The sequence below is a fragment of the Macaca nemestrina genome, chromosome 19 (assembly GCF_043159975.1).
Source record: "Macaca nemestrina isolate mMacNem1 chromosome 19, mMacNem.hap1, whole genome shotgun sequence".
NCBI lineage: Eukaryota > Metazoa > Chordata > Mammalia > Primates > Cercopithecidae > Macaca > Macaca nemestrina.
In genome coordinates, this window is record NC_092143.1 from 50,956,013 (window position 1) to 50,980,661 (window position 24,649).

General features: G+C 33.1%; 1 long non-coding RNA gene across 1 annotated transcript; it reads left to right on the top strand.

The window, feature by feature from the left end:
- Window positions 1-12,469: 12,469 nt before the first annotated feature.
- On the top strand, window positions 12,470-24,209 carry LOC105499263 (uncharacterized). The gene is made up of 3 exons (XR_011616731.1): window positions 12,470-12,765; window positions 18,220-18,382; window positions 24,028-24,209. It is a non-coding gene; the product is annotated as an uncharacterized lncRNA (long non-coding RNA).
- Window positions 24,210-24,649: the final 440 nt, after the last annotated feature.

Below are 24,649 nucleotides of genomic sequence, written 5' to 3' on the forward strand. Positions count from 1 at the left end.
GAAACAACTATATACACCTAAATGAACAATTATAAGAAAGGATATGGCTTCTTAGAAAACATGAAAATTTCACACGATTTCAACATAACTGTTTTGATCGTAGAAGGAAAGTGAAGTTTCACATAAATGTCTATTATTATTTTTCAAAAAAAATTGGCTATGCATGTATAAAGTCAGAACAGCAAGATAGGTGGATAGATGTTCAAAAGATGAAAACTCAGCAACTGAAGTATACAAGATAGTTTTAAGACTCTTATGAACAGATCACCTTTTTAACTAATATTTATCATATTTTATAAATATGCGACTTTTTATAAGGCATTAGCTGAAACCTTATTCATAATTCTCTTATGTCTCAGTTCCTTAAAATTCTACAAACATCAGAGCAATTCTGCTACTGCTACTGAGGATGGGAACCTGAAATGGCATTTTGAATGTAGATGGAAATTGGGTTTGCCAAGAAATTCTTCTGCTTACCCATTCACTGCAGACAAAGATTTTGTGTGGGCATTGTAGCATTAAAAAAAGGAAGTGTAAATTTAAACCTGCTGTATTGTGATCTGTGATCATTATCAGTAAGAACACTAGATATCCTGGAAATCAAAATAAAATGTCTCCACTGGGCTCATTACCTGAGATCTTTTTGTTGACTTTTTCTTGAGTTTTCCATTATTTCCTCATCCGTGATTACATATTATATCTGTTCCCAATCAGCGGCTGACCTCTTAGAGACAAGCTAAATATGTAGAATTTTAGCAGCGACCAGAGTGTTGTCTTAAAACGACATTAAAATGAGAGCAGTAGAAGAAATCAATGGGTTCCAGCACGTGAGATGGAGACCCGACGTTGAATCTGGATTAGCTGCTAGTAGGTCTTTGGTGAATGTTGCTTCCTTTTATCCACAGAGATATCCTTAACCATGGAAATCAGGTCATGTTAATTCCATTTCATGATCACTCCAGGAAAGGACACAATGTGTTATTCTCATTGCTGGACTCCGCAGATTCCATTGCATGCATTAACCTTCATGGTATTTGTTGAGTTATTCGACTCTTTGTGTACCATGAATAATTTCATTAAACATTAAGAATTTACCCACACTGTATCTTTGTGTATTTTTAAATATTTACAATTTGTAATACTGAATAAATATGTAATAGGTGGGTCAGGGTTTCTAGGATTTAATATTGCTTAAACCTGTCATGTATTATAACCTTTTGGAGCTTATGTAATATTCAGCTCCTTAATTCAGCGTCAGAGCTGTTATCATAGGTTGATGGGAAAATAACAGCCATGTTGGGGCTCTCCAGTCCCTAATAATTCCTATTTTGATTTGATTAGCATATAAATGTTCCTGGATTTATGCAGTGTCAGGGGAAAATGTATTAAAAATACTCCTCAGGGTTCTCTCTTTCTCTCATTTTAATCAGGCAAGAGAGAAAGAATCTTGTCATGCATGAAGCCTAACTTGCTTTTGTTCAAATCCTTGATTTATGGAAGTTTCCAGAAAAAAAATTTTGGTAAAAGATAACATCAAAGAAGACTTTATTTCATACTTTACGACCAGGGATCATTGATAAAATAAACTTTTTATTGAGTTTGTTTTTCCCAGAGAGTCCATAATGTGGTGAAGGAGTGGATAAAGATTCTGCTCATAGACACAAATCAACTAAGCTCTGGCCAGACCAGCTAACAAATTGCAAAGCTTCCTCTTGGAGCAATCCTAAATAATGACAGCCCAGTTAGCCAAAGCTATAGGACTAGGTTTGCACATATTTATTTTTCTCTAATACACTGAAAAACCAAAGATATCTATTTTGCCTCTGGTACTATTAAGAGTGCTCCTCAAAAATATAACCAATACAAATATTGATATCACAAAAGCATTATTATAGTCATAAAGCTACAGCCTCCAAAAAAAAAAAGAAAAAAGGAGAAAAAAAAAAAGCTCAGTATTCATTGTACTAGAAGAAAATGAAAATGGAAAGGAAGAGTCAATGCTTAAAGTAACCATGCTTTATTAGATTAAAACAATCAAGCAGAAGCAAAATACCCCTATCCTGTGAGTGAGCAACATGGCTCTCATCACAGACTCAGCCCATAAAAGAAACCTTAAAAACAAGAACTTAACCAAAATACTTGAATTTTTAATAATATAATATAACTTAATAGACATTAAGACTCATTTATCTAGGGGTGAGTGACTAATCTATCAATAAATACACGAGATCAAAAAAATTATAATTCACATCAAAATAAAAGGCAAAAAATCAAGGATGAGGATCAAAATTAAAGTCTAGAAAGAGATGCTTAGAAGAAAATGAGTTATTCAGAAGTTATGTTTAAAAAATGTTAAAGAAGTTATCTCACCCTTGTCAAGTTAAATTTATATTTATCTTATCAATTTTACACTTGTATGTGCCCTTTTTGATTGCTGATTATTTTCAAAATCATCTTGATCTGAACACATTTCTAAGATCAAACTTTTAAGGCTCAATAATTTTTATCCCAAATGTTTTGTCATATTGAGTTTTACCTTCTTGACACTGTTCAGTGTACATTTTGTATACTATTCAGACAGATATTTACTGACTGCCCCTTTTTGCAATCATCTTCTTGATTTTTCTTCTTGCCATTTAGAGCACATGTGTTTTAAAAACCTTAGCCCTTTTTACCAAAAGAACTACATTGTCCTCATGGGCTACTCCTACTTAATTCTTATCAGAATAATTTTAAAATGTGATCTTTTCAATTATTTAGTGTAATAATCAGAAATCTGTTCATGGTAATTTTGCTAATCTTTTGAGTTTTTTAAAAAATTAAAGACATGTAAAATTGCCTACCATTTATTTGAACAATTAATGATTTGCCTTAGGTCCAACTAAAATTATATTTCTTTCCTGGATATCAGACTCTAGATATCATAATCACTTTCTCGCAAGATTTCTATAATATACATGCTGTCAACTTATCCGTCCATATTATGCATGATTAGGGTTAGGTCCCCTATCATTTCTTTGTCTTTCTGGAAGACAAAATTGTCAATTAGTACACAGAGAGTCTGTCAGACTAACCAGGGTACAGTCTAAATCGAACACAAGGCAGACATTTTATAAACATTTACTACATGGATTATAAAGATGCTTATGTCATAATTTTATAATAAATAAGAAGGTGAATCACCAGCCTGAGTGACAGAGTTCGAGACCAGCCTGGGAAATGTCTGAGACTACATCTCTATCTAAAAAAAATAAAAAATGCTTTCTGCGTTTTCCAGGATATAGGGAGCAGCCCACAATATGTGTTTAGATGTTATCTTGCAATTAGACTCGGCAGAATTTAGGCTATTTTCCTATGTATGGTTTAATTCATCTGCACAAAATTCTAATCATATTGCACATAAAATTCTGCATCCTATTTTTTTTTTTTTGTGAGACAAGGTCTTACTCTCATCACTCAGGCTGAAGTCTACCTTCTTATTTATTAAAAAAATTATGACATAAGCATCTTTACAATTCGTGCTAAGTTTATTTTATTCACAGGAAATATCAGGAAGATTCTTGGAAAAGCTTTTTCATGATGCTAGCTGGAGATTGGAAAGAGCAGCCACCACCAACGTTCACTGGGACTTACTCCCCCATCTGTTTGAGAAACGAAAAGCCTTAAAGGTAAGTGAAAGAGCAATAAAACGTGTATATTGTAGGCACCAGTGACAATCGGTTGCAGCTGGAAGAGAGAAGCGGCAATCACCACCAAAACTGCATCCAGAGTTTTCTGGCTTACTTTTTCTTATGGAACAAAAAACCTTACTCCACAGCGGGAAGGGAATCAAAAAGGTAGCGTGTGGGCTCTTTTGGAAATACATTGCAGCTGGAGAAGGTAAGAACGGGAAAAAAGTTATTTCCTCAGGAGAGATGAAGGAATATCTGCTAAACTCAGCAATGCATCTAGAGAAAGGGCAAGAAGACTTTTCGGGGCCAGGATGCTGAGAGCTAGGTTCACAATGCATGCATAAAGCTCACAGTTAATCGGTATTTTAGAGGCCCACCTTCTTTCTCTGTCCCCTCCCACCACACGAACAAACACTAAGTAAAAACAATATAGAATACAATTGAGAGAGTTGCAAGGCAAGGATTCTCTCTGGGAGCCTCCTTAAAATGGAAATAATCAAAGTCAACTGGGGACACCAAAGTACAAATAGAAAGCAGAGTTCAATCCCAGTCTGACTTCTGACAGGTGTAAAATAACTTTCCACACTAGGGCCTAAAAGAATAATATAAACTCATATCCAAACATAAAATTATGTAACTAAGACTACTGCTTTATACAACATGTCTTTCAATCAAACATTGTGAAGCATATATTAAATGACAAGGAATAAAAGTAAAAGAAAGCAACCACCAAAACCAGATTCAAATATGACACAGATATTGGAACTATCAGAGAGAGAAATGAAAATGATTATAATTAATATGTTAAGTTTTCTCAAAGAAAAGAGGCAGCAAGCAATATCAGATAGGTCATTTGTTCAGATTTGGAAATTATAAGAAATAATCCATTGGAAACACCAGAAATAAACAGACATGTGAAATCAGTAATGGATATTAAAATAGTAATCAGTGGGCACTTACAGAGATGTGAAATAGTCACAGAAAGAGTCAGTTAACTTGAAAGTCAATAAAAATTTACCCAAACTGAAATATAAACAGAAAAATTAGTGAAAAACTAAAAACTAACAGAACAGACCAACCAAAGCTATGAAGCAATATCAAAAGTTCTAACATCCATGTCTTGGTACACCAGAGAGAAAAGGACAGAAGATGTATTTGAAGAAATAATAGTCAATAATTTCCCAAAATTAATAGTGGACTCCAAATAGCCAATCCAAGAAGTTGACAGAACACCAAAGAGATTAAATTAAAAATAAACAAAAACTAATCACAGCCTGAGAATATCCTAATCCAACTGATGAAAATGAAAGGGAAAGAGAACATCTTAAAAATAACCAGGAGGTAAAGGGTAGAGGGGAGTCACATTATTTACAGTAGAAAGTGAAAAAGAATTACATCAGACTTCTCAACAGAAACTGTGGAAGCAAGAAAAAAATGGAGGAACAACTTTACGTCCTGAAAGAAGTAAAAAAGCCTGTCAGAAATTCTATACCCAGTGAAAATGTTCATTAAAAATTAAGAAGAAATACTTTCTCATCAAGCAAAAACTCATTGAATCATTGCCAGTAGATTTGATCTACTGAAGATGTTAAAGAAAGTTTTTCATGCTGATGAAATATGATGTCATAAACTTGTCTAAAGAGCATCAAAAATGAATAAATTTTAGGAAAAGAAAACATTTTAGTCATTTGTAAATTAATGAATAAATCATTGGAAAAGAAAATATTTTTAGTCATTTATGATTTAACTGAAAAATAACTGTTCAAAGCAGAACTTGCAACAGCAGTGTGTTTTACATAAAACAGAGATGTATAAACAATAAGAGAAAGAAGATACACTGATACATAGATTATTGCACTGTACATAGAGCAACATGATATTATTCAAGACTATAGTGAGGTTATTTAAAAATGAATATTGCAAAACTCAAATCTAGCCCCAATAAACTTTTTAAAATAAGTATAAAGAGTAAACAAGATAAAAGGGATCAAATATACTCAGAAGTTACAGAAAAGAGGAAAAGGGAAGCAAAGTACAAATAAAACACAGAAAATAGCCAGCAAGATTAATTATATATTAATCAACCATACAAAAATTACTTTAAATGTGAACGATGTCACGCATTAATTTAAAAAGATATATACATATATATATACACATATATATGTAATGAAGAAATAAACCAAAAGAAAGCTGAAATAGATATTTGCTTAAAACAACTATTTAAGCAAAATAAACTTCAGGAAAAGGGCTATTATCAAAGATAAAGTAAAACACTACAAAATGATAAAGGAATCAAGTTATCCAAGAGGCAATAAAAATTCCAAATTTGTATAAACCTAAAAACAATACTTCAAAACACATAAGACAAAAACTGGTTTTATTTATTCATCTATTTAAAAATTTTTTCAAATGTTTATATTTATAGTATACAACATGTTTTATTATTTTTTAAATTAACATAATCATACATATTTGGAGGTACAATATGTTGTCTTGTACATGTATACATTTTGCAATGATCAAATTAAAGTAATTAACATATCTGTTACTTCAAAGGTTTATCACATTTTGTGTTGAGAATATTCAAAATTCTCTCTTCTAGCTCTTTGAAAATATACAGTAAGTTATTGTCAACTATAGTCACTCTACAGGTCTATAGTACAGTAGAACTTATTCTTCCTATATAATTGTGATTTTATATTATTTAATCTCCTTATCCCCTCACTCTCATGCATCCTAGCCTCTAGTAATATTCAACTTCCTATTACTATGAGATCAATTTTTTAGTTTTACATGTTAGTGAGAACATGTGGTATTTACCTTTGTGTGTCTGCCTTATTTTACATAATATAATGTCCTTTAGGCTCAATGATTCTGCTGTGAATTAAAGGATTTCTTTGTTCTTTGTAGCTGAATAGTATTTAATTGTGTATATACGCCAAAATTTCTTTATCCATTCATCATTTAGTTTGATTCCCTATCTTAACTATTGTGCATAGTGCTACAATAAGCATGGGGATACATGAATTTCTTTGATATAATGATTTTCTTTTCTTTTGATAAATACCCATTTGTGGGATTGCTTTGGTAATTATATTTTTAGTTTTTTAGAAATCTCTATACCATTTTCTGTAACAGCTGTAATAATTTACATTACCAAAAAGAGTGTAAAAAGGTTTTCTCAGCATCCTCACTACCATTTGTTTGTGTGTGTGTGTGTGTGTGTGTGGTTTTGATTTGCATTTCTGCAAATCAAACCCTGATGATTAGGGATGTTCAGCACAACAATTTGTATGTCTTCTTTGAGAGATGTCTATTCAAATCATTGCCCATTTTTCTATCGGATTTTTTTTTTTTTTTTTTTTTTTACTGTTGAGTCGTTTGTGCTTCTTGCATATCCTGAATATTAATCCTGAACTAAATGAATAGTTTGCAAATATTTTCTCCCATTTTGCATGTTCTATCTTCAATCTGTGCTTGTTTCCTTTAATCTGCAAAAGCTTTTTAGTTTGATATAATTCCATTTGTCTATTTTTGCTTTTGTTGTCTGTGATTTTGAAGTCTTAACCATCAAATCTTTGCTCGTACTAATGTTCTGAAGCATTTCCCCTGTTTTCTTCCAGTAGTCTCACTGTTTCAGGTCTCACATTGAAATCTTTAATCCATTTTGAGTTTATTTTTATCTATGGTGTAAAACACGAGTCTTGTTTCTTTCTCTTGTATACGAATATCCAGTTTTTCCAACAAAATTTATTAAAGAGATGTCTTTTCTCCAATGTGTGTTGTTGGTACCTTTTAAAAAATGTAATTGACCAGAAATATGTGTACTTTTTATTTCTAAACTGCCTGTTCTATTCTGATGGCTTATTTGTTTCTTTGTATTCCAGGACCATATTGTTTTGATTACTATAGCTTTGTAGCATATTTTGGAGGTAGTGTGGTGCTTTTAGTTTTGCACTTTTTCCTAAGGATAGCTTTGGATTTTGAAAGAATTTGCAGTTTCAAATTTTAGTTGTTTTTTTTTCTTCCTTTGAAGAATGTCATTGGTATTTTGATAGGGATTGTAATTAAATCTGTAGATTGTTTTTGGTAGTATAGTCAATTTAACAATGCTAATACTTTCAACCCATGAACATGGAATTTCTATTTGTGTGTGTGTGCCCTCTCCAATTTCTTTCATCAGTGTTAGAGAGTTCTCATGGTAGAGATAATTCACCTCCTTGGTTAATTTATTCTTAGGTATTTTATTTAGTTTGGGGGGCTACTGTAAATGGGATTTCTTTCTTGACTTCTTTTTCAGCTAGTTTGTAATTAGTGTATGGAAATGCTACTGATTTTTATGTTAATTTTGTATTCTTCAATTTTACTAAACTTATTTATTAGTCTTAAAAATTGTTGAGTGCAATTTTTAGGTTTTTCTAGATATAACATTTTTGTCTGCAGATAGGGACAATGTGATTTCAGTCTTTCCAATTTGGATGTCCTCTTTTTCTCTCTCTCATGCCTAATTGCTCTGGCTAGGACTTCTAGTATTTCTTGAGTAACAGTAGTTAGAGGGAGTATCCTTATCTTGTTCTAGGTCATAGAGGATAAACTTTCAGCTTTTTCCCATTTGGATGTTCCCATATGATGTTAGCTGTGAGTCTGTCCTACATGGCCTTTATTGTGTTGGGGTACATGTTTTGATACATAATATTTTGAGTTTCATTATGAAGGCATGTTATTTTGTCAAATACTGGTTCTGCATCTTCTGAAATGATCATATGGTTTTAATCCTTATGTGATGTGTTACTTTTATCAATTCAGATATATTGAACCATGCTTGCATCCCTGGGATAAATCCTGCTTGATAATGGTGTATAATCTCTTTAATGTGCTGTTGGCTTTGGTTTGCTAATATTTTGTAGAGAATTCTTGTATCTATGTTTATTAGACAAATCAGTCTGTAGTTTTCCTTTTTGTTTGAACTTGTCTGGTTTTGGTATCACAGCAATGATGGCATTGTAGAATGAGTTGAGAAGAATTCTTCCCCCTTAAAATTTTTGGGATATGTTGAGAATAATTGGTATTAGTTCTTTAAAGTTTTGATAGAATTCATCAGAAAAGCCATCCAATCCTGGGCTTTTTTTTGTTGTTGTTGACAGACTTTTTATTATTGATTCAATTTTGCTATGCTAATTGTCTATTCAGGTGTTCTATTTCTGGTTCAATCTTTGCAGGTTGTATGTGTCCAGGAATTCAATAATTGTCTCTAGGTTTTTCAATTCGTTGGCATATTATTGTTCATAAATTTCAAATAATACTCTATATTTCTGTGGTATCAGCTGTAATGTCTCCTTTTTCCTTTTTTATTTTATTTGGGTCTTCTCTCTTTCCTTCTTTCTTATTCTGCCTAAAGTTTCACCGACTTTGTTTACCTTTTCAAACACTTTTTTATTACATTCATTTTTTAGTCTCAATTTCATTTATTTCTGATGTGATCGTTATCATTTATTCTACTAATTTTGGATTTGATAGGTTACTGCTTTTCTGGTTTATTTAGGTACATTGTTAGATGATTTAAAATCTTTCTAATCTTTTTTAATAGATGTTTATTGTTATAAACTTCTGTCTTTGTAGTGCTGGTGGTCTATCCCATAGATATTGGTATGTCTTATTTACATTTTTATTTATTTTAAGACCTTTATAACTTTTATTCTTAATTTTTTCACTGACTCATTGGTTATTCAGGAGTATGTTGTTTAATTTCTATTTGTGTATTTTACAAAGTCAGTCTTGTTATTGTTTTCTACATTTATGTATTATATATTTTGTTTCTAAATTTTTTTGTTATAAAATACACTTGATGTCATTTATATTTTTTGAATTCTTGACAATTGATTCGTGGCCTAAGATATGCTCTATTCTGGAAAATGTTCTGTATGCTGATGAGAAGTATGTATATTCTGCAATTGTTTGGTAAAATGTTCTATAAATGTCTGCTGGGTTTACATGGTGTATAGTGGAGTATAAATACAAATTTTTTTGTTGATTTGCTGACTAGATGATCTGTATAATGCTGAGAGTAGAGAATTCCAAATATAGTTCCAAAATATAACTGAAATGACGTTTATCTCTCCCTTGAAATCAAACAATATTTGCTTTATATATGTGGGTGCTCTTGTATTGGGTGATTACATTTACAATTATATTCCCAATCTAAATTGATCCCTTTATCACTCTTTAATGACCTTCTTTGTCTCTTTTTGTAGTTTTTGAGTTAAAAGTCTATTTTATCTGATATAAGTGTACTTACTTCTGCTCACTTTAACTTCTGTTTGCATGGAATATCTTTTTCTATCACTTAACTTTCATTCTATGTGTCTTTATATATGGAGTGAGTTTCATGTAGGTTACATATAGTTGCATGTTATATTGTTATTAAGTCAGTTTTTATATTTCAATTGAATAATTAATCTGTTTTCATTTAATGATATTATTAATTGATGAGGATTTACTCCTGTCATTTTGTTAAATATTTCAGGTTGTTTTGTATACCCATTAGTGTCTTCTTCCTATCTTGTCATTTATCTTTGCGGTTTGAGAGTTTTTCACAATGGTAAGATTTGATTTCTTTCTCTTCCTTATTTGTCCATCTGCTCTACCTGTGACTTTTGTACTTTTTATGCCTTCCTAATAGAAGTTATCATCGTTTCACTACTAGATGTAGGATTGCATTCATAATAGTTTTCAAGGCCAGCTTAGTTGTAATGAATTTTCTTTGTTTCTGCATGTCTGGGAAATAAGTCATTTCTTCTTTTTTTTCTGAAACACACCTTTACTGGATATAGTATTTTTGTGTAGAAATTTTGTTTAGCATTTTGAATATATCATCTTTTATTTTTCCTGGACTGTAAGTTTTCTGCTGAAAAATCTGCTGTTAGTCTAATGGGGATTCACTTACATAAGACTTGACAAATTTATCTTATTATTTTTAAAATTATCTCCATATCTTTGACTTCTTAAATTTTCAGTATAATGTGTCTCAGAAAGGACCTTTTTTCATTGAATCTATTTGGAGACATTGAGCTTCCTAGATGTAAATGTCCATATCTCTCCCAAGTCTTAAGAAGGTTTTAGCTATTATTTTATTAAACTGGTTTTTAATGGCTTTTCTCATATCTTTCTCTTTTAGAACCCTTATGTTGCAAAACTTTGTTTATTTAATGGTTTTTTTGTTTATTTAATAAACAAATGTTTTTTTGTTTATTTAATAAGTTTTGTAGGCTTTCTCTGTTGTTTTATATTTTTATGTGTGTATGTTCAACTCAGTTATATCAAAAAACCTGTTTTCAAGTTCAGGGATTCCTACTTCTGCTTGATCTATTCTATTGCTGAAGGTCTTGATTGTATTTTTTATTTCATTAATTGAATTATTCAGTTCTAAGATTTGTTTGCTTCTATTTAATGACATCTATCTATCAGATTTATAATTGATATCGTGAATTGTATTTCTGACTTTGTTAAATTATCTACCTGTATTCTCTTGTATCTCAATTAGTTTTCCTAAGATCATTATTTGAGCTTATTTTCAGTCATTTTGTAGATCTCCTTTTCTTTATGGTCCATTAATGGAGAATTATTGTGTTCCTTTGGAGCTATCGTGTTTCCTTGCTTTTTCAGATTTCTTGTGTCTCTATACTGTTATCTGTGCATCTAGTGGAACAGTCATCTCTTACAATTTTATGGTGTAACTTTCATAGAGAAATTCTTTTTCCTATAGATGTGTCTATAGTGTCCATTGGCTAGGTTTCTTGGGCTTTAGTTCTGGTTAGGTATGGCAATGTAATGTCTGTGTAATTTCTTCATGTTATCAATATAAGCGATGCCTTTAAGTATCTCTGTGGCCTAGACTTTGAGTGTCTGTGAAGGTAGTGGAATGACTTTGCTTGGGCAATGGTCACTTGGAAGGTTATCCCTAAGGCCCTGGACTGGGCATGTGCTGTGTGCAGCAGCTTTGCTAGTCAAAGAGGTGGGTTCATCAGTGGAGGTGAGCACCAACAGGGTTACTTCTCACGCCCCTAATGAGAGGTGACAGTGTGCTAGCAGCCCTCGGTTGCTCTTGGTGCCTCCTCGGCCCCATGTCTGCTCTGGCCGCGCTAGAGGAGCCCTTCAGCCCGGCTGCACTATGAGGGTTTGGTAGTGGTTTCTGGGGCTGGTCGAGGCCGGAGTCAGCTCCCTCTGCTCTCCGGGAGGTGTGGAGAGAGAGGCGGGGCGGGAGCGGGGGCAGCCAAGGATCCAGGTTGGCGTGGGCTCAGAGGCCCATACTCAGCGCAGCTGGCTGGCACCTGCTGGGCTTGATCAGGGGATGAGCTCCCTCTGTGTTGCCGGAATGCCCAGGCTAGGTGCTGCAAAGTCCCCTGGTGAGTGTCTTTGAGAGGTGAAGCCAGCTGGATTTCTAGGTCAGGTGGGGACTTGGATAACTTTTCTGTCTAAAGGTTTGTAAACGCACCAATCAGCACTCTGTGTATAGCTAAAGGTTTGTAAATGCACCAATCAGTGCTCTTTGTCTAGCTAATCTGGTGGGGACTTGCAGAACTTTTGTGTCTAGCTAAAGGATTGTAAACTCACCAATCAGCACTCTCTAACTAAAGGTTTGTAAACGCACCAATCAGCACGCTGTCAAAATGGACCAATCAGCTCTCCGTAAAACGGACCAATCAGCTCTCCATAAAATGGACCAATGAGCTCTCTGTAAAATGGACCAATCAGCAGGGTGTGGGTGGGGGCAGATAAGGGAATAAAAGCAGGCCACCTGGGGCAGTTAGTAACTCACTGGGGTCCCTGTTCAGGGTGTGGTATTTCTATTCTTCTGTTCCTCACAATAAATTTTGTTGCTCCTCACTGGTTGGGTCTGTGTCTGCCCTGCCTTTATGAGCGGTAACACTCAGCGCCAAGGTCTGCAATTTGAGTCCTGAAGTCAGGGAGATCACAAACCCACCAGAAGGAAGAAACTCCGGACACATCTGAACATCTGGAGGAACAAACTCCGGACACACCATCTTTAAGGACTGTAGCATTCACTGCGAGGGCCTGCGGCTTCATTCTTCAAGTCAGTGAGACCAAAAACCCACCAATTCTGGACACAGTAAGGGGTGCCCATGATGTTCAGCACTGCTAGTGGAGAGGGTATGGTTATAAGCAGAGGTAAACAACTGGTGACCTGTCCTCAGGCCCCCAGAGCCATGAACGTTGGTTTCTACAGTCTTGGGAACACACTCCCCAGTGTGCTAAACCTCCTGTTTCTTGGGGTGCAGGTTACTGCATGACCTTAGGTGCCAAGATTTCAGTTGTACTGCTTGTTTTAACTAGGGTCATGGCATTGCATTCTTTTGTGTGGGCATAGTGAGATGAGGGCAGGGCCTCAGGGATATGGAGACCCAAGGGCTGCTGGTCCCCAGAACAGAATGCTTTCTAGCAGTCTCTGTTCTCAAAATGGTACCATGGAATAGCAGCTTGGGTCCTGTGGAGTGGGAGGGAGCCCAGCATGGCTTCCTTTCTTCAGGCAATGCTGCCACATGGATTCCAGGCAGTTTTGTGTACTCAGCTGAGGGCCTGTGAGGACTAATGGACTCTTCTCTAAGATTCCAGGCATTTTCAGTAGTTAATGGTGTCTTCTGGGGGTCTCCTACTATTTCCTCATAGTAGGGAGTGTTTTTGGCTACCAGCTGATCTTGGCCAAGTGCTTTACTTCCCTCTTTATCCTGCCATCATGTGTTTCTGTGCTTCAGAGCGTTTTTCTCACTTCTTTGGTGAATTCCAGCGCTCACCCTTAGATACTCAAAGTCTAGTAATTTACCTGTTGTTTTGTTTCTTCTTTTTCTAGATGAGTACTAGATACCTGTAGTCAAACATCTTGGTGTTGTCATGCCAACATGTGTTGATATAGGAGTACATTGTAGAAAGTCTAAATCGAGTTAATATAGTTATTACCTCACATATTTATCTCTTTTGTGGCAAGAACATTTAAGATCTGTATTTTTACCAGTTTTCAAGCATACTATATATTTTTTAACTGTAATCATGTTTTGTACAATAGAGCTAAACTTATTCCTCTTGTCTAACTGAAACTTTGATCCATTTAATCAACATATCCTCCTCCCACTCCCAACCCTCAAATCAGCCCCTGGCAACCACCATTCTACTCTATTTCCATGAGTTCAAATTTTTTAGATTCCACGTAGAACTGATCATGCATTATTTCTCTTTCTTTGTCTGGCTTTTTTTTTTCAATTATCAGTTTTCTGTAGGTTAATTCATGTCAATGCCAATGATAGAATTCCTTTTTTCCTAAAGTTAGATAGTATTTTACTATGTACATATGCCACATTTTCTTTACCTGTTCATGTATTGATGAACACTCAAAACTGATGTTTGAAATAAGAAAGATAAACCCAAAATTGTAATAGAAAACTCAACATCTTTGTGTCAGCAATTAAGATAATGAGTGGGCACCACATAAGTAAGAATATAGGTAATCTGAAGAACACTAGCAACGAACCTAATTTAATTGGCATTTGTAGAGCACTCCATGTCAAAGCAATAGAATACACAAATGTTTCAAGTGTACCTGGAATGCTCACTAAGATAATCTTCTGGAAAATCTAGATGTTAAGGAAGTGAAAGAAATAAAGGAGTATCTTAAGAGAACACACAGGAGACAATATGAAATAATTTCTAATGGTTAAATCAATAGCAGATTAAGCAACAGAATAAATACAGAGTAATGAATCATAATTTAAAGATTTTAAAATTATGTATTATAATCATATGAATAAATGAGTAATTAAACAATTAGATAATAATTAGCATGGAATAATCTCTCTAGAAGAATTTCAATAAAAAAATGTAGAAAGAATGAGGGAAATAAAAATAATAATTGGAATACTGCAGTAATAATTACTTCAGGCAAGATCCACTGATGAAAGCTAACATTAGGTAAAACTTGAAAGGGAGATGGGAAATTTACATATCCTTAATTTCCCGTAATATGTATTCATAACTGAGGCAGTTTTAAATATGTTTCTAAATTCTTTGATGCATCTCCCACCAGGAGGTGGAGCTGAATTTCTCTCCCTTTTGTTATGGTTCAGACTTAGTGTCTCAATAGCACGATACAGAGTAGAGAAGAAGAAACATAGTAACTTTACAGTGGAGTAATCAGGAAGATACCACCACCACAACCAAGTGTTTAACATAGCCAGCAGTAAGCCATTTTGACATTATGTGCTACTTGATATGTATTTAGAAGGGCACTTCACCTCTTTGGTAAACTTTTAAAAAATCCATAGCCACCGTCTAATCAAGAGAAAACATTACATGAAGCCAAACTGAGGAATTTTCTACAAAACACCTGACTGGTGCTCATCAAAAGTGTCAAGCTTATGACAAAAAACAGAAAATACCGAGAAATTGTCACAGACTCACAGGACACTAAGGAGACATGACAGGTAAATGCTATGTGGCATTCTGAATTGGATCCTTCAAAAGAAAAACGACAGGCAGAAAAACTGGTGAAATACACATAAAATATATAGTTTATTTAAAAGCAAAAAAATTTACTATTTTAAACTCCTCTTTAAATTTAAAAGTATTTCAAAATATAGAGTTTAATAAAATGGTTCTCAGTTTCACTAGAAATAAGGGAAATGCAAATTTAAAACATACCAATAAATAATTAGACAATTTCAGCAAAGTTTGACAATACTAAGTGTTGACAAAATTATATGGAGCAATTAGGACTTCTTTTAGAAGTTCTAGAATCATTCTTCCTTCTGATTAAGTAAATTTATGCATATATCTAGAAAACTGTTATATCTAAATGTTATGCTTACCTATGGCCCAGAATATGTACTATTAAGCATATACCTAACATATACCCATGAGTGCCTATGTGTACAAAAAGTGACTCACAAAAATGTCTGTAGTAGACAAAAAAAAAAAAAACTAAAAACTAACAAACTCCCAAACAGTAGAATAAATAAATAATATTTTTATTCAAACAAGGATTTTACTCTAGTAAAATCAAATAAACTAAATCTTCACACAACGTAGCTGTGTCTCACAAATATGTTCAGGAAAGGAACACAGATACAAATGAATATATATTGCATTTTTCCATTTAAATAAAGTGAAAAACAGTCAAACATATATGTTGTAATTTAAATCACAATAGAGGTTATCTTTGGTAAAGACGGAACAGGCTCTGATAGAAGGGAGGACATTCTGGGAAGCTGATAACATTTTATTTCTTTATCTGTGTTGTGGTAACATGGTTTACTTAGTGATAAGTTATTAAGTTGTCCATTTATGAGTGTGGACTTTTCTGTGTGTGTTTCATACTTTTACAAATATGTTTTTAAAAATACATGAGTGAATATAAGATTAACAGAAATCAAATGCATAACTGTCAAACCATAGTAGAAAAAAAAGTACAAATAATACAGGCAGGCCTTTGCTTTGCATGGATCTAATATGCATGAATTTCAGTTACCATGGCTTAGTTAAATAAAATGAGATCCTATAACATGATTTAAATTTTATTTGCCACATATATTAGCTGTGAGTAATTGCATAAAATACAAACTTTCTTGCTGGCTCTTCAGGCCACAAATCACTACATAAATTATGTACATCATGATTCGTGACATCATGTCACTTCTTTCAAAGTTGGCTGAGGGTGGTTATTGCACATCCGTTATTAAGTTTATGCACAGAGAACTAACGTGTAGTTTTGTTTTCTCCTTGTTTCTGAGTGTTAAGCTGTGTGTCACTTTAAAAAATAAATAATCAAAAGTGAGAACTGAACAACAACAGACAGAAGAGCAGCAAAGGAACAAAACTATGTCGGGAGGGAAATTTGAATTAATGAAATAGAGTTATAGAAGAAATTGGTTATCAGGGAAATGTTAACACTGGTATTCTTTAAGAGATTCTAGATACGCAGTCAAAAGAACTTAAAGACAAAACCAAATAAATTAGGAAAGCAATAGTGACAAAAAAAGTTGGAGATGTTCCATAGGAAGTGAAATCAGCAAAAAGCTTCATATTAAAGGAATTCTAGAAGAGGTTTCACTATGTTAAAACACAAAGTATAAAATACTGGTATTCATAACAGAAAATATGTTCACTCAGTTAAACTCAATTTACACAATGAGAAGGCAAGTACTGGTCAAACTATTCATATTTTTGCAAATAAAGAAAATACTTTAATTCTCAATGTTTTCAGTGTTTGAAATTACAATGTACTGAGCAACTATTAGTGTAACTTTTAGTAGCAATTCATGTAATTTTTAATTTTTTCTGTACATTTATAATGAACAGTTTTGAATTTCTTAATAAAAACTTATAGGAGACAAAATAACTCTAATATTTTCCTTGATTATTAATATTACTTGCATAGTTTCAACCAACACAGTCATTTTTATAATCTGACCCTACTGTGCTAAGCAAAATATCTGATATAGTGAGACACAATGAAATAAAATATATGTCCATGAAACATGGAATATATGAAAAAGACAGCAAAGCCTAAATATATAAGAAATAGTAAGAAAAAGTGTAAACGGGTCAGTCATTGTAACTCAGAGATTCTTATGTTAAACTTGAAAGTTTGGCATTGTACAGTTTATACAAAATATAAGAGACATGCAAAATATTTCAAACGGATACACACATATATATACATATATCATATATATAGCAATGGAAACCAAAAGAAACCTAAGGTAGCAATATTAATATGACATATATTAGAATTAAAACTTAAAACATTAATAGAAAAATAAATGTCACTTTATTCTTCAAAAAAAAACATAAAATTCCGATAATAGGCCACAAATATCAAATTCAAAAGATTTGGTGCAAACAAATGCCATTCTTTGATCATACACTCTAAATTTTGAAATAACATATCAGTTAATGAAACGTTCCATGTGTTTTTTAACTTTAAAAATCTGTAAAATCTATGTCATAAAGAAGAAATCACAATGGAAATAAGAACTTGAATGAACTAGAGTGTCAGTTCTAGATTACAAGCCTACACTATTCAGCTGTGTATAGGAAATTTGTCAACTTCAGTGCCTTTATTAAGGAAAAAAAAATGATTGAAAATGATGAGTAGAGCTGATTAAAAATCTTTATTACACAATTTAGCTGTTAAAATACTTTACTACACAATTTAGCACAAAGCTTTAGTGAAATGAGGGTTAAGGAATATATAAGTCATATTGAATGGTAATGAATAATTAAGAAAGTAAAGAATAATTGGGTAACTGATAATTACCTTAGAAAAACACAAGAAAGTGAAACCAAAGCATGAGTGGGAAGAGAAAGGATTGGAAACCAATTAAAAGCAAACCAATAAGCAACAAAACAATTTGTGCCGCAGAACCGTAGTAAGGTCAGGAACTCTGAGGTTTACAGTGATGGTTGGGGATAAAGAAGAAAATTGACTGAAAATTGTGTAAGAGGCAGTTAGATAACCATAAATATTCTTCAATACCAGAAGAGGACTGTTGGTTGAATACTGAAGACTGATGTGTAGTGGAGTACAAATGTCTTGTCTTATGGAAGATGAAATCAGAGAGTGTCTAAATGCAGAAAGATGGATGCTTTATCTTTGAGGAAACTGATCAATTCTGAAGAATGTCAAACAGATGCTGACACTGGTAATTAACCAATAAATTACCCACATATTTATTTGTTTACTTCTTTATTTCCTTCCTTCCTTTTTTTTTTTTTTTTTTTTTTTTTGAGACGGAATCTCACTCTGTTGCCCAGGCTGGAGTGCAATGGCGCAATCTCGGCTCACTGCAACCGCTGCCTCCCAGTTTGAAGACATTCTCCTGCCTCAGCTCCCCTGAGTACCTGGAACTACAGACAGGGGCCACTACATCCTGCTAATTTTTTTTTGTTTGTATTTTTAGCAGAGATAGGGTTTTTCCATGTGAGTCAGGCTGGTCTCAAATTTCTGACCTCAACTGATCTGCCCAACTCAACCTCCAAAGTGCTGGGGTTATAGACATGAGCCACTGTGCCTGGCTTGCCCACATATTTATTTGCCCCATTCATACACACAGAGCTTTGAATATGCCTTTGAGTATCTCACTGTTCAATATAATGTATATATTTTTTAATTTTAAAATTTTATACTTATGTTTCTTTTAATTATTTTATGGGGAAATTGTTGAATACATAAATAAAATAGGAGCAACTAGTGGAAATTGACCTTTTGGGTTACATATTTGTTTATTTCTAGTTTGGCTACTAAAAATCTGTACTCTTAATTTTAATGACCATTAGCTGAGCTAATATAATTTTTCTCATGAACATGCAGATCTAGGGATTCTAGGCCGGGAAACTTCTGCATCTATTTTGATGGTTAATTTTCATGTATCAACACTACTAGGCCGTGGAGTGGCCAGATATTTAACATTGTTTCTGGATGTATCTGTGGGGGTGTTTCTCATGAGACTGACATTTGAATTGGTAGAGTGAACGTAGAAGCTTGCTCCCTCCAATCCACTGTAGGCCTGCATAGAATACAATGGCTATATAGAAAAGAATTATCGCTCTGTCTTCAAGCTTGGATATTGGTCTTTTGACCTTAGAATCAGACTCGCCTGGAGTTTACACTACTGGCTCTCCTGGTTTTCAGGCCTTTGGACTTAGACTGAAACTATACCATCAGCTCTCCTGGGTCCCCAGATTTTAGACTGAAGATATTGGGAGCCAATTCCTTATAATATAAATATATGTATATGTTCTGTTTATCTTGGGAGCTCAGACCATTAAGACTAATAGATCCAATTTTAATAATCATGTACACAGCATCTGATATGCAACATCTATCTAGGCTTTATAAGATTTCTTCATAGTTACTGCACATATTCTCAATGCGACTTTCAATTATTTCTTCAACTAATTCTTACTCCTAACTCCCTCCTCTTTCCTTCACCATTACAAATTTTACATATTATTTAGAACTCTGCTCACATGTTCCCACTTTCACAATGAGGAAAAAAAAATAAGAGCAAACAGAAAGTTTAAATAAATCTGAAAGACAAACTTTTTGCACAACATTAAGAAATTTCCTTTCCTGGTTTCTTCATCTCACACTGATATCCTCCTTTTCTGACTTCTTTAATAGTTAGATACTGGTCCACATGATTCAATGATTTATTTTATTTCTCCCTGTGTTTTTGGCAGAAGTTGCTACTTGTTTTCCAGTATACATTCACTTCTTGTCTGTTGGTAATGAAATCAATTTCTATCTGGTTGCATGGTCAACCAGATGAAGATTACATTTCCCAACCTCTTTGCAGCTATACCTGCCCATGTGACTATGTGTGGTTCAATCAAGTATAGGAATTGATGTATAAGACTTCATGGAGCTTTTTTAAAATGAAGAGTCAAACCTTTCTATTTCCTTCCACCACCTGCTTCTTCCAGCAGGACCCATCCTTGACCATGAAGTTGGAGGCCACATCAAGGAATGGTTATACAGAGAACTGGAATGCTTCTGGGTTTTTCCAGTGTATGGAAATCCCATCCACTTCCCAGACTGCTTTATTTTTTAAAGAAATCTCTCTTTTCTTTAAGCCACTACTTTGTAGCTTTTTTTCCTTGAATCCAAAATTAAGCCTAACTGATACATACTACTTTGTAATTGTTTTATGGGTTTTTTAATGTATTTTTTTCTCCTTTGTAAAAGTTTAAGCTGTTTAAGTGACTATTGTACCTCTCAGAGGGGGACGGAACTCAATTCTCAGTTCCATGGTAATAATCAGTAAAAACTCATTAGATTGATTAATAATCACCATTCTGCTCCCCTGAATACCCAGGGGCAGGACTTCAAACTGGCAGACTTGTGAACTAACCTCTCTAAGCAAGTTTATAAATCATTTAAGGTTTCCATTTGTCTGTGAAGTTTCACAGCACTGTTTTTAGACAATGTTAGACTGTAGTGTACAAGCAAGAGTCACCTACTTCTCAAATACATTAAATCCACATAATAAGTATTTAACTCCCTACCAAGTTCTCTATTAAGAACCCAAATGGCTATTTGCGTCTCTGTTCATATATTGATACAGCACGACTTATTGATTTGTATGCTCTGCTTATCACTATGACATTAATCCTTATTTACACTAATGCATCTTACCATGACTCTAATTAAGATTCACCAGGATAAAATTGAGATTGGGACAATTCTTATTTTTGCTTAAACTAGCTTGTCCATTCCCATTTGTTGGACTTTTCCTATTCATTTATTGGAACTGTTGCTTTTCATTAAATTTGCAAAGCAGTGTTTCATTTTGATAGAATGGTGCCTGAGAAAATCAAAATGTATTTTTTAAATTCATTTACAAAAATGGAGAAAAATGAGCATATGAAAGGAATCAAGTAGTATTATTAATGTTATTAATAATAATCACTTTGAGGATTTTTTTCATATCTGGGGATTTTAAAGTCTCAAATTATGTTAAGCTTGAAATATAACTGCTTGGGTATTGAATGGAGACAACTGTAACTTTTACATCTTGGAATGTGGAGTCAGAGGAAGACTTTAATGTGACAATATGTCAGTTTCACAATGGGATTCTGGAAGCTGAAATGCACTATAGACTCACTTTTAAATTAGATCAACTCACCATATGTGGGTTCCTTTTAATAAGTAGTGATGGTATCTTGAAATATGTATTTCCCAAATCTAAACTTTTAAGTATGTGATCTATGCTATACAATATTACACAATAAGAGGACTTGTTAGAGACCATCACACCCTCTCAATAACATTCTCTTTAAACCGTTTCCACTCTTGTAAGATTTGCATGAAGAATTCCATGAGAAAACCATACCCGAACTAAATTATGCCTTCTGAACATTAGGACATTATTATCATACTATTTGATACTCAGCTATGAAAGGAAGATTGCTTCCCATGATGGTGCCAGAAGATGTTGAATTCTCAAGCAAGATCTTTATCTCAAGAGATATTCCATTATATTTGTGAAACAATATAAGAATACTTGTGAAAATGTCTGAAACAACCACTCAATTTGTTCTGTCTTTGCTTTTTTCTGTTTTATTGTTTGTGTATGAGATCTGTTTCCCATGTAATTAAAAATTAATTTTATTTTCATTTTCAATAGTTAGGACATGCATCTAATATCAAATTCAAAAAATAAAAACAGATGTACAGTGTAAAGAAAATTAAGCCTTCTTCCCATCCTTTTTTTAGGTAATCTAATTCCACTCTTGGAAGGCAACCATTGTTACCAGTTGTACAGATATATTTTGTGTATATCCAGGTATACATAAATTAATAAAATTGCATTTACTAATTCAAAGAGCATGCATTTTAAACAATTTCATTAGATGTTGTCAAATGGTACTCCATAAAGACTGCACCTATTTGTATTCTACCAACAATTTATAAGAATACTCATTACCTGGTAATCTCACCAACACTTTGAGTAATAAAATATTTTGTTATTTTCCAATAGGATAAGTTTTAATTAGTGTCTCTTGTTTCAATATGAATTTGAACAGTTTACTTGGCCCATTTTTATTGTTTCATGCATAGTCTTTTGCTTATTGATTTTTATGAGATTAATTTATATCATAAAAGCTGTTCTTCTATTAAGGAAATTAAGCCCTTTTCTGCACTCCGAGTTGCAAATATTTTATAGTTTATTATTTGATTTTTTACTGTATGGTTGATTTGGAGAATTTAGACTTTTTTATGTAATTAAATTGTATCAATATGCCCCTTCATAGGCGGTACTTCCAAAATCCACCCACAGACCAAGAACACATTTGAAAAACTATTATATTTCTCTAGGACTTTTACATTTCTTATCTTACATTTAAAATTTTGATCCATTTGTACATTATTTTGGTATTAACCTGAAACAGAAATACAGCTTATCGCTTTTTCAGATTACGAATAAGCTATCTCCAAATCATATATTAAATAATTGACTTTCCTATTTGTTTGTAATACCATCTTTACAGTATACCAAATATCAATTTGATAATCAAATGTTAAGCTAGTACTGAAGAACATTTGCTATGGTCTAGTCCACCCTCAACACTTTATGTATGATAACTCATTTTATTCTTAAAATTATCCTACTCAGAATTCCTATGTATGTCTTCATATGTAGAACTGGTTTTTTACTGGCTCCTAAGAGAAAACTGTTAAATTTCTAAGACTTACGAAGCCAGTTCTTAAATATAGTCATTATTTAAAATCAAATTATCAGCATTAATTTAAGCAAATTATACCAAAAACAAAAGTAATAAATATTTTCAGATTTCCTAAGAATTTTACTGTTATTTATTCTCTTAAGGTGATACACAACTATAGATCTATACAGCTCTAATTCTGCTTTAGGTAACATCAAGTATATAGCTTGGATCATGGTGGAGTATTTACATCATAGAAATTTGCAAAACATCAAAGCTTTTTTTCTCTTCTGTAAATACATTGTTAACAATTACCATCACACAATTATTATGTGTAATTATGTGTTTATGTGTTTTTATCTATGTATGTGCAATGCACATCAATGTTTATACACATGTGTATATGCATGTGTGAATATGTGTCACATGTGGGTATATGTGATTCATATACTCTATGTATATGAATCGTATATTTATGATTGTCTATACATTTTAAGATGTTCAAATCTGTTTATCTGTTTGCCTATTCATCTGGTATTACCAACCAATTTTAATTATTGTAACTTTATAACATGTTTCAATATTGCATGAGAGAGTTACAGACTATTACTCTCTATATTCAGAATTTTTTCATCCTGTTAATGTTTTTAAAATTATCTGTATTATTTTTCTTTGTTTTCATCTAATTTTTCTGATAATTGTGCTGTTTTAAAAATTATGATTGTTAAATTCATAAATTACTTAGGAAGATTGGTATGTTTATCGTGTAAAGTATATTTGCCAGGAACAGTATTTGTTTTCATTCACTAATATTTTCCTTTGCTGTACTCAAAAGCTTTTCTGAGTCGTCTTTGTTTTTCCTCTGCACTCTCTCTAAATCATGCTGGTGCTGTACATTCCTTCACGATTTGGTTACATTCTCCTTTTGAAAGTTAGGTCTATTTTTCTTGTTTGTTTTGTTTTCAAGCCTAGAAGTTGGTAATGGGGGTAGTAAATCACTTGGCTATTTTCTCTTTACTTCTGTGGCAATTTGTCTGTTTAGATTTTATTTTCTCTGTTCAGCTTTAATAATTTTATATTTGTCCTGAAAATAATTCATTTTATGCACACTCTCAAACAGATATGAGCAAAGCAACCACTGAACAGCAGCAGTGAGTGCCCTGCCTGCAACCTCCAGGAATTCTGCCGCCAGCATCTGCATCTCTTTGCATAAGGCCTTTTTCTAAATTGTGGAAGACAGACTGTAAGTGTCTGGGAATGCTGGGAGCAGCATTCAAGCAATGACTGATAGAAGTTGATGTGTATATATCCCAGTTTCCTCACCCCATGAATGAGGTAAATCTATGGCTTGTGCTTTAAATGCTTTCTCAGGTTAAGCTCCAGTTACCTACCCATGGTGATAGGTGTATTGATCACAATCTTTTATTGACTGTTTTGTCTTTGCTTCATCCCTTTGACACAAACTGTCCTGAGCCTCACAAATAAACTTCTTGCACCAGAATATTTGTCAGAGAATTAACTTCTAGACAAATCCAAACTAACAGATAGATTGAGTTTATCTTTCATTCTGTATCTCTGATTATTTCTCTAAATTTATGTTACTTTTGTTAATATATCAACTTTCTCTCTTGTCATTATTGTTCATAAAAATATATATTTTAAGGATTTTAAACTGAGGGAATTCCTGCCCTGAGAAAGTATTAAAAATGTTTAGGGTGTCTTGATTGTCACTATGACAGAGA